The sequence below is a fragment of the Ranitomeya variabilis genome, chromosome 4 (assembly GCF_051348905.1).
Source record: "Ranitomeya variabilis isolate aRanVar5 chromosome 4, aRanVar5.hap1, whole genome shotgun sequence".
NCBI classification, from domain to species: Eukaryota; Metazoa; Chordata; class Amphibia; order Anura; family Dendrobatidae; genus Ranitomeya; species Ranitomeya variabilis.
This window is the reverse complement of record NC_135235.1, coordinates 261,210,094-261,222,834: the sequence shown is the minus strand read 5'-3', so window position 1 is coordinate 261,222,834 and position 12,741 is coordinate 261,210,094. Positions and strand designations below refer to the sequence as shown.

Sequence of the window (12,741 nt, the reverse complement as noted above, 5' to 3'; positions counted from 1 at the left end):
CACGCAGCATCACAAACGCAGCTCACAAACACATGCAGCTTTGACACAAATGCATCACATACGCAGCCATCACACACACACACACAGCAATCACACACACACGCAGTCATCACACACACACACACGCAGTCATCACACACACACACGCAGCCATCACACACACACACGCAGCCATCACACACACACACACGCAGCCATCACACACACGCAGCCATCACACACACGCAGCCATCACACACACACACACAGCCATCACACACACACGCAGCCATCACACACACACCCAGCCATCACACACACACACCCAGCCATCACACACACACACCCAGCCATCACACACACACCCAGCCATCACACACACCAGATACCTCATACACACATGACACACACACAAATGCAGCATCACACACACACAATGACACACACATGCAGCATCAGACACACACACACATCTCACACACACACACACACAAACACACACACACACATCACACACACACAATCTCCTCTGTGGTGCAGGGGCGGCTGATCTGTCCATGTGCAGCTCTTCAGTTTCTCCGGCTGCTCACAGCTCTGCACTGTCCCGGCACCTCCCCCGTCTCTCCTTCTCTGCCGGGATAGCAGCTAAGAGCAGGAGAAGCCGGAGCTCCGTGCATACACAGGAGGAAGTGAGTTGCTGACCTCTCATCTTGATCGCTGCTGGCTCTCTGCCTCAGCGTGGCAGCGCCGCACACACAGGGGGCGGGGGGGGCGGGATCGGTCGGGAGGAGACCCAGCATGTATAAGAAAAAAAAACTGCCGCAAACCTAAGCTACTCAGGTGCCGCCCCCTGCATTGTCCCTGCCCTAGGCACCTAGTGCGGGACATTAGTGTCCCGCCCGGGATCCCGGGGCTGACTGTCAAAATCAGGACAGTCCCGCGGGATCCGGGACGGTTGGGAGGTATGCTAACACCCACCTCCTCAAACATAGCTTCAAGGATTACGAATGTTCCAGAAATCCTTTCTGCAGTCTGTCTACAGGTTTGTGTTGGAGATGCTCCCTGCAGTAAGGAACAAAGACACACATGTCCCCACCAGATGCAGGACAAGGAAAGTTAATGTAGGCCTGACTACAGTATGGTCCATGTGTACAGGCCGGGTTGACTCTCTGTTACAACGCGTCATCCACAGATCCCCCATAACACTGTGACATCCATGGATGCCCTCATTTTGTGTGTGCTGATGTGGACAGTGATTTGGATACTAGATGGACTTCTGTCACCAGTGTTTACTTTCCCAGCAGATGATGATCTGCGGATCCATCAAGGGGTCACCTGGGGGGTTTCATTGTTTGGTATTTTCCCTCCATATAATCTAGTGATCCCTTACAACCATAGCAGAGGGGCTCGCATTACTCCATCTGGGGGCTGCGTACAATGACTCTCATATCATCAAAGAGGAGAAACAAATAGGAGAAGAAACAAACATGAGGAGGAGAAGAATCAGTGGAAGATGATATCAGTCACTGGATGGAAATGTCTCTAATGCGGACCTACCTGTGTCCTATTGTTACAGTGCTGTACTGATAATGGGGGTTTCTTCTACCTTCCTCCATGAATGCCACCCAGAACTTGTACTATGGACCCTGTATGGTCGGTGATATCGGGGTCATAAAACCTGAAACTCCCCATTTCCCCTCTTCTTCATGAAATTTCCTGAATCCCGCTGTGGCTCATTATCGAGGGCATGTGCAGACTGCGTGGTGCGGGCGTGCCGTGAGCACACAGTGTACGTACAGCAGTGCCAGGTGTGGGTGTGTACGACATTGAGGTATGGTGCCCTCCAGATAGTGCTCCCCCAGACTGTGCCGCACCATGACCACGGGCAATGCACAGCCACAATCATACTTCCCAGAAGTGGCATCACTTAAAGCTCGTGGACCCCAATGCAAGAGCTCCAGCGGGGCCCCCAATTATTGCAAGTCTAGTATTCATCTTGCATATAGGCTAAATGGACTTTGGGCCCCCAGGCTCCTGGGCCCGATTGTGATTGGATTGAAACCCCCCCCCCCAGCACTTTCTCGGGAACCTCCATATGGGGCCTCTAGCGCCACCTACTGGACATAGCAAAATCCTAGAAGTCAATATTTACCCTCTAAGGACCTTGTCACATGGACAAAGCACACAAGGGATTTGGGTTTGTTTTGCTGTAATTTTTCCAAAATCTTGATGTCCTAAAGTGATCGGAGAAAGTTCACCACTGATGCCAGTATGAACACAGACATATCCTTAGAGCACTAAGGCTACGTTCCCGTGATCAGCTTTTCACATTGCCCATTTCCTGCACCAATTAGCCAAAATAGGTCACTTGGATTTTGTCAAAAATGCGCAGAGTAAAAAAACTTACCAAAAACTGATTGTGAGAACAGAGCCTAAGTATGTGTTCACACAGTGCGTTTTTATTATTTTTTTTATGCTATTGCCAAAAAATCAAACGATTTGATGCGTTTTGTGTTTTTTTAAACTTTTTTTTAAGTCACAACATGTCAATCACTTCAGTGTGCTTACAGCGCAGATCAAAATGCTCCAAAATGCACCAAAAGCGCATGGAAAAAAAAGCAGAAAAGCTCCATGTGATCGCACTCTTCACAGCTGAGGGTTTGCTACAATTGTATGGAGTCTAAACAATCGTCTCTGAGCTAAAGCCACCAGCAGCGCACATACAATGTATCAGTCTGGGCTGAGAGGACTCTTGAGCTTGGATACAACTGTAACAAACCCTCAGCTGTGAGAAGGTTTCTTCAGCCTTTGGAGATTTGTAAAAGGATGCAGGAGATTCGGAGCAGATGCAGATGGTGGTGCGGGGGTTAATGCGGTGGGTGGGGGTGTTGGCAGGGAGGTGCGGCTGCGGAGCTTGTATACACCTGCACCGAGCAGCGATACCTCAGTCTGGAGCTGCTGCTCGGCCACTTCTGCTGCCTCCTCTGCTCTCAGCTCATCTCCTCCCAGGTGAGTCCGGCGCAGTCACTGTAGGTATACATTACATTACTGATACTGTATTGATCCTTAGTTACCTCCTGTATTATACCCCAGAGTTGCACTCACTATTCTGCTGGTGCAGTCACTGTGTACATACATTACATTACTGATCCTGAGTTACATTCAGTATTATACTCCAGAGCTGCACTCACTATTCTGCTGGTGCAGTCACTGTGTACATACATTACATTACTGATCCTGAGTTACATTCAGTATTATACTCCAGAGCTGCACTCACTATTCTGCTGGTGCAGTCACTGTGTACATACATTACATTACTGATCCTGAGTTACATCCTGTATTATACTTCAGAGCAGTGCTCACTATTCTGCTGGTGCAGTCACAGTGTACATACATTCCATTACTGATCCTGTGCTACATCCTGTATTATACCCCAGAGCTGCACTCACTATTCTGCTGGTGCAGTCACAGTGTACATACATTACTGATACTGAGTTACATTCTGTATTATAGTCCAGAGCTGCACTCACTATTCTGCTGGTGCAGTCATTGTGCACATACATTACCTTACTGATCCTTAGTTACCTCCTGTATTATACTCCAGAGCTGCACTCACTATTCTGCTGGTGCAGTCACTGTGTACATACATTACATTACTGATCCTGAGTTACCTCCTGTATCATACCCTAGAGCTGCACTCACTATTCTGCTGGTGCAGTCACTGTGTACATACATTACAGTACTGATCCTGAGTTACCTCCTGTATTATACCCCAGAGCTGCACTCACTATTCTGCTGGTGCAGTCACTGTGTACATACATTACATTACTGATCCTGAGTTACCTCCTGTATCATACCCCAGAGCTGCACTCACTATTCTGCTGGTGCAGTCACTGTGTACATACATTACATTACTGATCCTGAGTTACCTCCTGTATTATACCCCAGAGCTGCATGCATTATTCTGCTGGTGTCCAATCCACTACCAGAATAGTGAGTGCAGCTCTGGGGTACAATACAGGATGTAACTCAGGATCAGTAATGTAATGTATGTACACAGTGACTGAACCGGCAGAATAGTGAGTGCAGCTCTGGGGTATAATACAGAATGTAACTCAGGAACAGTATAATGTATGTACACAGTGACTGCACCAGCAGAATAGTGAGTGCAGCTCTGGGGTATAATACAGGATGTAACTCAGGAACAGTATAATGTATGTACACAGTGACTACACCAGCAGAATAGTGAGTGCAGCTCTGGAGTATAATCTAGGATTGGTAATGTACAGTTATTATGCTGTTTAATATGTTTGTGCCAAGGTTGATACTCTGTGACAGGGAGGATACCTATTTTAGCTGGAGCTGTCCATCTTAGGACATATACACATGTATAATAAATCCATGATTCAGCTGTCGGTGCATCCATTGGTGATGAGACACATCTGTTATAGTCCCAGGTGTTATAGAGGGAGCGCACCTCCTGTCATCTCCCTAACCTGCTGGGGATTGTAGTCTACCACCTTTGACATCTTGTTGCTGTGCTTCCTGATGAGTCTATGGGGTGCTGTGTCTGGTTTTGTTTCTCAGTTGCTTGTTCAGTTGTTTGCCGAGAGAATAGAATTGTTACAATGTGTCGGCATCTGTTTTCCTATGACAGTTATCCGACTCCGGTACCTGTGACATTTCATGTGTATGAGGCAGCTACACAGAACACTGCCATGTTCAGTTACTGCATGGAGATATTGCGTGTCTGATCCTTGAAATAAAGGTGAGCTGTGACATCACCTATTGTGAATGGTGGATCCAGTGTTATCTACTATATATAGAGGTGTTATCAGTCATTGCACAGGAGGAGGAGGGGAGCTGTGACATCACCTATTGTGAATGGTGGATCCTGTGTTATCTACTGTATATAGAGGTGTTATCAGTCATTGTACAGGAGGAGGAGGAGGTGAGCTGTGACATCACCTATTGTGAATGAGGAATTCTGTGTTATCTACTGTATATACAGGTGTTATCAGTTATTGTACAGGAGGAGGAGGTGAGCTGTGACATCACCTATTGTGAATGGTGGATCCTGTGTCATCTACTATATATAGAGGTGTTATCAGTCATTGTACAGGAGGAGGAGGTGAGCTGTGATATCACCTATTGTGAATGGTGGATCCTGTGTTATCTACTGTATATAGAGGTGATATCAGTCATTGTACAGGAGGAAGAGGAGGTGAGCTGTGACATCACCTATTGTGAATGGTGGATCCTGTGTAATCTACTGTATATAGAGGTGTTATCAGTCATTGTACAGCAGGAGGAGGTGAGCTGTGACATCACCTATTGTGAATGGTGGATCCTGTGTTATCTACTGTATATAGAGGTGTTATCAGTCATTGTACAGGAGGCGGTGGTGAGCTGAGACATCACCTGTTGTGAATGGTGGATCCTTTTTTATCTACTGTATAAAGGTGTTGTACACACTCATTAGATGCTCCTAAACTGACTGTACGGTCAGTCATGCTATTGCTGCTAATAATGATGTGCATTTCCTAGAACATGAAGTTGAAGCCTAAAAAAAAAATGTCACTTAGTGGGAGAATTGCTAAGTTGCTTTATATTTTGTGATGATGACATAAATTTAAAGGGCACCCGATATGGGAACATCTTAAAGTGCCCAAAAGCAGTTCTTAACCATTCGGAGGCATGTTGACATTTTCTCTGCTGCGATACTTTATTAACCCCTATTGCCTCACACCAATTAACGCGGCAGCACCAGTCATAACCAGTTGGCACCAGCCCCACTAAATGGTAAAAATGTTGCAATAGATACAAGTTTGCACAATGTGAGAACCTAGCAGGAGCTGGACTCGTTACAGCTCCAGTAATCCTGTGTAAGTCCAGTTTCACACGTCAGTGCCTCCAGTACATGTATTGACAGTTCTCTCACATACTGGAGACACTAACAAACGTAGACCCATTAAAATGAATGGGTCTATGCACATGTCAGCATTTTTTGACAGACCGTGTGTCCATGTGCAAAACACGCAGACATGTCCGTTTTTACCCAGACACACTGTCCGCAAAATATGCCACACACGGTCACACAGAGAACAGTGCACACTGTCCTCCATGTGCACGGACGGCCGCCTGGGAAGAAGCGCTACTGTAAGCGCTGTTCCCCTGCATGTGGTGCTGAAGCTGGCTGTCATCCCTTCTCCCCTGCTTGGCCAGTGAGCAGGGGAGAATGAATGAAAGAAAAAGCCGATGTGGGGTCCCCCTCTGCTTTTAAACCAACCCTGCAAAATTCACAGGTGCGGGCTGCTATTCTCAGGCTGGTAAGGGGCCATGGATATGGGCCCCCCAGCCTAAAAACAGCAGCCCACAGCTGCGCAGAAAAAGGCACATAATAGATGCATCAATTCTGGAGCTTTGCCCAGTTCTTCCCATTTGCCCTGTAGCTGTGGCAAGTGGGGTAATGAGGGGTTAATGTCACCACCCCACGTTGGGTTTTTCTTTCATTCATTCTCCCCTGCTTGCTGGCCGAGCAGGGGAGAAGGGATGACAGCCGGCTTCAGCACCACGCACAGGGGAACAGAGCTTACTGTAGCGCTGCTTCCCCGGAGGCCGTCCGTATGGTACTGATGTAGTACACGGTTGACACACGTGTGCCATACGTAGTATACACACGGACACTGATATCTCCGGTACCATTTTTTCCAGTACCAGAAATATCAGGAAACTGGCCTAATCCCGATATCAGAAACCAGGATTATACAGCAAAGTAGCACTCCCTACGGGCAGGGCTGTTTTTAGGCAAAGTGGGGCCCTAGGCAAAAGCTTAAAATGGGGCCCCAAATACTAACATATTGCACATCACACAGAAGCATTTCTATTGTATTTACATGCACTGAGTTCAGGCCACTAAACAAGTGTGATCGACAATACTAAAGTCGTTCGACGCTTGCTTCCCGGCCTCTTTACACTAACTGAGAAAGAATGATGGGAACAGAACAATCACTATTGGATCTGTCCCCATAGAGTATCATGTTATCAGCAGCACATCTACAGTTTACACCGGGCAATGTGCTGCTGAGAACAATGATTTTTGTTCCGGCATAAAGTATCCAATCACTTGATGAATATGCAGCATTTTGCTTGTTTAGTATAATACACCCCATAGTTCTCCATATATTATAATGTTCCCCATAGTCCTCCATATAGTATAATACACTCCCCATGGTCCTCCATATAGTATAATACACTCCCTATAGTCCTCTGTATATTAAAATACACTCCTCAGTCCTCCATATAGTATTATACACTTCCCATAGTCCTCCATGTTGTATAATACACTCCTCATAATTCTCCATATAGTGTAATGCACTCCTCAGTCCTCCATATAGTATAATGCACTCCTCAGTCCTCCATATAGTATAATGCACTCCTCAGTCCTCCATATAGTATAATGCACTCCTCAGTCCTCCATATAGTATAATGCACTCCTCAGTCCTCCATATAGTATAATGCACTCCTCAGTCCTCCATATAGTATAATGCACTCCTCAGTCCTCATACAGTATAATGCACTCCTCAGTCCTCCATATAGTATAATACAATCCTCCGTCCTCCATATAGTATAATACGCTCCTCAGTCCTCCATATAGTATAATACACTCCTCATAGCCCTCCATATAGTATAATACACTTCTTATAGTGTTCCATGTAATATAATGCACCACCATAGTCATCCATGTAGTATAATTCACTTCCCATAGTTCTTCATGTAGTATAATGTATTCCCCATAGTCCTCGATACAGTATAATGCAGCCACCCCACAGAGTATAATGCAGCCTCGCCATACAAAATATAATGTAAGCCCCTCCATAGAATATATGGTAGCCCCCTCATAGAATATAATGCAGCTACTCCATAAAATATAATGCAGCCCCCTTATATAGTATAATTTAGCTCCTCCATAGAATACAATGTAGCTTTCCTCAAAGAGAATAATGCAGCCCCATAGAATATAATCTAGCCCCCCATAGAATATAATGTCCCCCCCATAGAATATAATGTACCCTCCATTGAATATAATTAACCTCCATAGAATATAATGTACCCCCATAGAATATAATATACCCCTCATAGAATATAATATACCCCTCATAGAATATAATGTCCCCCCCATAGAATATAATGTACCCTCCATCGAATATAATTAACCTCCAAAGAATATAATGTACCCCCATAGAATATAATATACCCCCCATAGAATATAATATACCCCTCATAGAATATAATATGCCTTGCCAGGCCTCGACCAATCAGCGACGGGCACAGTCTGCCGCGAATTCTGGAATCATCATTGTACATATACTACGGGGACATGCATATTCTAGAATACCCGATGCGTTAGAATCGGGCCACAATCTAGTAGAATATAATACAGCCCAGCCATAGAATATAATACAGCCTCCCCCATAGAATATAATGTAGCCCCCATAGTATATAACACAGCCTCCCCATAGAATATAATGTACCCCCATAGTATATAACACAGACTCCTCTATAGAATATAATATGCCCCCATAGTATATAAAACAGCCTCCTCCATAGAATGTAATGTAGCACCTCAAAATACTGTATAGAACGAGGGTAACAGACAGCAAATACAGTGGAATGGAGGCCTAAAATGCCCAAATGTTTAGCCCACAGATAGATCTGGCATCTTACAGAGATACAACAATGTTCAATATGTGAACAAGCAAAAAAAAGGAGGGGGCTCTGGATTGCTTTGGAATAAAATAATCAGGATTAAGATGCCAAAAAAACTCTTCCTAGCCACTGATACCTGGGGCTAGGTCTATATGTAATAGGCAGCAGCAGCAGACAGTAATGGAATGGACCCTGTTGATGTATGCAATGATATCTATATAGCCACATACAGTGCATTCCTTGCACTGATATGTATAGAGCCACATACACTCCCCTGCCTACCTAGCACTGCAATCTATATACTCCGTAATTATTCCTTAGGACTGTTGGTTTAGCTGAATTTGTGTCAAATCTGATGGTATACCCACATTAACTGATAAACCCCCAAATCTGACCGTATCTCGGCAGCAGCTCTCCCTACACTGTCTGAATCAGGAGCTGAATGTGACGAGCAGGGCGGCACCAGGTCTCTTATAGACCTGATGACGCTGTGTGGCCAGCCAATCACTGCAATGCCACAACCAAGATAGCTATGACATTACAGTGTGTGGCAGACAATCCCTGCATGTTGATTGGCTCTGTAAAGAGTGCCAGTCATGCAGGGCGGGGACCCAAGCTCCCACCGGGCAAACCCAGAAATGCTTGTTGCTCGGCGAGTACCACGAGTACAGTGATTCTCGGGCGAGTAACGAGCATTACCGGGTATACTCGCTCATCACTATTCCACACCCATTTTCATGCTTTATATCCTCATGAGTTTCCTATGCTAGTTGTCAAGATTAAGAGCTTGCACAGCTCGACACGTATCGACTTTAGTGCTAATATGTCGTTTTAATTCTTATTATTATTTTAATCTCTTAACGACCAGGGGTATTTCAGTTTTTGAATTTCTGTTTTTTTGCTTCCCTTTTTCCCAGAGCCATAACGTTGTTATTTTTTTGTCAAAATGGCTGTGTAAAGGCTTGTTTTTGGGGGGACAAGTTTTGCTTTTCAACGACACCATTGGTTTTAACATATCATGTACTGGAAAATGGGAAACAAATCCCAAGTGCGGTGAAATTGCAAAAAAAAAAGGGCAATTCCATCCACAGTTGTTTTTTTTTTTTTAACCATGTTCACTAAATGCTAAAAACTGACTTACCATTATGATTCTTCAGATCATTACAGATTTGTACGTATACACCAAACATGTCTAGGTTCTTTTTATTTAAGTGGTGAAAAAACAATCCAAAACTTAGTAAAAATAAAAAGGTGACGGCATTTCCCGAGACCTGTAACGTCTCCATTTTTAGTGATCCTGGGCTGGGTGCAGGCTTATTTTTTGTGCGCCAAAACACAACATTGAAGCATAAATTCACAAAAAAAGTAGAAGTAAAAATATCTTTTATTTTAACCTTGTAAAAAATACATAAGAACAGTGCCAGGTTTATATTATGACAATCAAATTACAATTAACACAACCAGAGCAAATTTGAATCAAGAGCAAAGGTGCACCCACTAAAATGTGTAGCACCACAGGGTCAGCATGGGTATATAGATGGAGGGTACAGGCTCAATAACAACCAATAAAAAAAAAACTAAAGTGCTGGTGCATAAAGTGTCATAATGGTTGTAAACTCCTCACTTATCTACTGCATATAGGTATTACTAATAAGATCACAGTCTGTCAGAATCAACCAGCAATAGAGCCACTACTTGTCCCACAAAACAGTGTTCCCATCAGGTCATCTTACCCATGTTCCTGTCCATGTGCACACACGCGCCCCAACGCACGTTTCGCCCTCGGCTTCCTCGGGGGGCAACGTCATATTTTTTTGTGCGCCAAGTTGACGCTTTTATTGATTTTGGTGTAGATATGATCTTTTGATCACCCGTTATTGCATTTTATTGCAATCTAGTGGCGATTTGAATTTTTTTCGTCTTATTCCGTTTAGCAATTGGGTTAATTTTTTTATATTGATGGATTGGGCGATTCTGAAAGCAGCCATACCAAATATGTGTATATTTGATTTTTTTATTGTTTTATTTTGAATGGGTCGAAAGGAGGTGATTATAACATTCACACTCACATGTGTGACACATGTGTGCTATTTGACCAAGAAGAGAGTGATGGAGTGCTACGCCAGATGACCTGGCCTCCACAGTCACCAGACCTGAACCCAATCGAGATGGTTTGGGGTGAGCTGGACCGCAGAGTGAAGGCAAAAGGGCCAATAAGTGCTAAGCATCTCTCGGAACTCCTTCAAAATTGTTGGAAGACCATTCCTGGTGACTACCTCTTGAAACTCATCAAGAGAATGCCAAGAGTGTGCAAAGCAGTCATTCAAGCAAAAGGTGGCTACTTTGAAGAACCTAGAATGTAAGACATATTTTCAGTTGTTTCACACTTTTTTGTTAAGTATATAATTCCACATGTGTTAATTCATAGTTTTGGTGCCTTCAGTGTGAATATACAATTTTCATAGTCATGAAAATACACAAAAATCTTTAAATGAGAAGGTGTCCAAACTTTTGGTCTGTACTGTATAATTATATATATTATATAATTTTTTTTTTAAACTGTTTGCATTGTTCAATAATTTCTATTGAGAGACTAGAAACTGCAGTACTCTGGCTCTGCTATACACAGGTGATGATCAGATCGCCTGTGTGTAGCAGAAAGGCGCAATTGCTATAAGCGCCGACCACGGGGTGCGTTCATGGCAATCTTGCAATGACAACCATAGAGGTCTGCTGCAGACCTCTGGTTGTCATGCCGACCCATCGGTGTCCCTCGCTCAAGCATCGGGGTCACCGATGGCCGGGATTAGAAATGCGCTTCTGGTATGCACGGGTTAAATGAGACAGATTGCTGTTTATAGCGAAAATCAAGATCTCCTGTGAGTGCCATCCACGGCTGTTTTTCAGTAGTATTGTCAAGACAAGCATAGGGGTCTTCAGCACACCCCTCGCAGGAATGGTAGCACATTGGCACCCTAAGATCAAGTCCTAGGCTTGCCAATGGGCACCTGGAATGACACGTCTCCCTGCTTGAGCGCGTCAAATTACACTGTCAGAGATTAACAGTGGCATTTTAGATGTTAACTGCGGGTAGAGCTCCACCCTACCCCACCTGTGGCTGTTAGAAGCAGATGATGGCTACTTCATACTTCAGCCATCATCAGCTGAGAGAATTTTCGGCTCGGCGTGCAAGCCCGAATCAAAGTCAAAGAGCCAGTATAGGATGTATCAGTTAACCCTTTGGAGTGACTAACAGCAGTGTGGTTTTTTTAATAATAAAATTAATAAGTAAAAATAAAAATTGAGCAATAATTGTGCACACAATGTACAGTATGTTTGGTCTTTATGCATCCAGAGTACTTCTGTCTTCAAAACACAAAAATAAAGTTACACATAAACGAGTAAAAAACATGAACTTTAGGTGACAGAAGGAATATAAATATCCTTGTGGGACACAATAGTGCAATCAATATGATGGTACTACTTAAATCTACCGCAAGCAGACAAGGAAAATTTGGCAGTCAAATTTATATATAACAAATTTTTGAACAACAAGGTATGTTTCCTAAAAATATTCTGCCCAGATCGACAGCAGTTGAGATTTTCCCGAGACTCATCATCGACGACTTTCGGAAGATCTTTCCTCAACGTAGACACAATAACCTCAATTTTGAACAAAGACGGGCTTTAAAAGAATTACAATTATTTGATGATGTGGTCTACAAGGCAGCTGACAAATGGGAAAACATTGTGGTCTGGCCAGTCACCAAATATGAAAAAAAGGCATTTAAACTGGTTGAAGGATAAGCATACACACTAGAAATTATCTTTCTCTCCCCTTGCCTCCTTCTCTGCTCAGCTGCACTCCATTCTGGATGTAGCATTGGAAAGGGGCATCATTATTAAACAGGTTTTTGAAGGTCTCATGGTTAAGTACCCCAAGATACCTACCTTCAACTTACTCCCTAAGATCCAGAAGGATCCCGTGAACCCTCCTAGCCATCCAATAATGTCAGATATAGATGGTCTATGCGATCTTGTGTGAAAATGTAT

The 12,741-nt window shown here is 43.9% G+C and overlaps 1 protein-coding gene across 1 annotated transcript in view; it reads left to right on the top strand.

Moving 5' to 3' along the window:
• Positions 1 to 2,866: 2,866 nt before the first annotated feature.
• LOC143764279 (nicotinamide N-methyltransferase-like) overlaps positions 2,867 to 12,741 on the top strand; it is a 28,120-nt gene continuing 18,245 nt past the window's right edge. The window contains exon 1 of the mRNA XM_077249710.1: positions 2,867 to 2,988. The gene's annotated coding sequence lies outside the window, so the exon portion shown is untranslated. The remainder of the gene's footprint in view (positions 2,989 to 12,741) is intronic.